The sequence below is a fragment of the Meleagris gallopavo genome, chromosome 3 (genome assembly GCF_000146605.3).
Source record: "Meleagris gallopavo isolate NT-WF06-2002-E0010 breed Aviagen turkey brand Nicholas breeding stock chromosome 3, Turkey_5.1, whole genome shotgun sequence".
NCBI classification, from domain to species: Eukaryota; Metazoa; Chordata; class Aves; order Galliformes; family Phasianidae; genus Meleagris; species Meleagris gallopavo.
In genome coordinates, this window is record NC_015013.2 from 49,487,593 (window position 1) to 49,488,943 (window position 1,351).

The 1,351-nt window shown below is 45.4% G+C and overlaps 1 protein-coding gene across 1 annotated transcript in view; it reads right to left on the reverse strand.

Moving 5' to 3' along the window:
* Positions 1–1,351, reverse strand: part of LOC100542367 (BTB/POZ domain-containing protein KCTD1) — a 62,714-nt gene that overhangs the window by 60,652 nt on the left and 711 nt on the right. The gene's annotated exons all lie outside the window — the stretch shown is intronic.

Sequence of the window (1,351 nt, forward strand, 5' to 3'; positions counted from 1 at the left end):
TCTCCTCTCCTCTCCTCTCCTCTCCTCTCCTCTCCTCTCCTCTCCTCTCCTCTCCTCTCCTCTCCTCTCCTCTCCTCTCCTCTCCTCTCCTCTCCTCTCCTCTCCTCTCCCCTCCCCCTCCCCCTCCCTTCCTTCTTCCCCTTTCCTCTTCCCCTTCCCCTTCTCCTTTCCCTTTTTCCCCTTTCCCCCTTCCTTTCCCCCTTCCTTTCCCCCTTCCTTTTCCTTTTCCTTTTTCTTTCTTCCCTTCAATCCTTCCCCTTTTTTTCCTTTTCTTTTTTTCCCCTTTCTCTTTTCCCCTTCTCCTCTTCCCCCCCCCCTTTTCTTTTCATTTTCCCCTTTCCACCTTAATCTTTTTCCAAGAGTTTTTCAGAGCCACGAGTGCAAAAGGTAATTGAACTGTTTTTTTTTTTCCCCCTAACTTTAAAAAAGATGAACACCAGGTTGACAGCTTCTGTACTTGGATGTTCATTTAATCACCATTTCCTGATTACAGGAGGTGAACTGTGTTGACAGACTCAGAGATGAATATGGAGCCAAGTATAGGAATAGTAAGTATAAAGGACATTAAGAACTTGCAGTGAGGTTGGAGGGGAAAAATATACATGGAACATCCATATTATACACATCAGTTGGAAGCACCTCAACAGCCAAAGGGAATTCAGAGAATCGCAAATGAAGTGTTTAGGGTGCTGCAGGCAACCATAATTGGGAAGACACCCATATAACACATATACCTGTATAACCTATATGTATACGTGTGTACGTGTATGTTAATCACATAGGCATGTAGGCTGCCTGTCCCTCTACATTCATAAAGATAAAATATAGCTTCCTCAGTTGCATTCCTGAAGCTTCAGCTTGCAAGCTATGTCAGGTAATGGAGCTGTGTCTCACAGCTGCCTGAGCCATACAAAGCTGTCTGACTGAGGCACACCAACATCACACTTAGACCCATCACACCCTCCGTGCCACATATCAAAGTTTTGTCCTGCGGAGAGCCCCGCACAGGTAGAGCCTTCCCCTGTGACTCAGGGCTCGAGGCTGGTACCAACGTAAGCTCTGTCCACACAATAAGTTTTATTACTGCTGTCAGTGGAGAAGATGTAATTACCCACAGAGCACTAATAATGCACCTGCCCCCACTAGGACTGAAACCCCAGGACTTGATTTTCCTTCCTTTCATATTCTCAGAGATTGATTTATATGTAACACAATTAGCATTCCAGGTTAAGAATCGAAACCAAAGGAGCCTTCTCCCCCTGTCAGCTGATTCACAACACAGGTAATGCTTTAACCAAATAGTTTCAGGCTTTTCCTCACTTCTTTTTTTTCCAGCTCCTCTTCTCCCCCC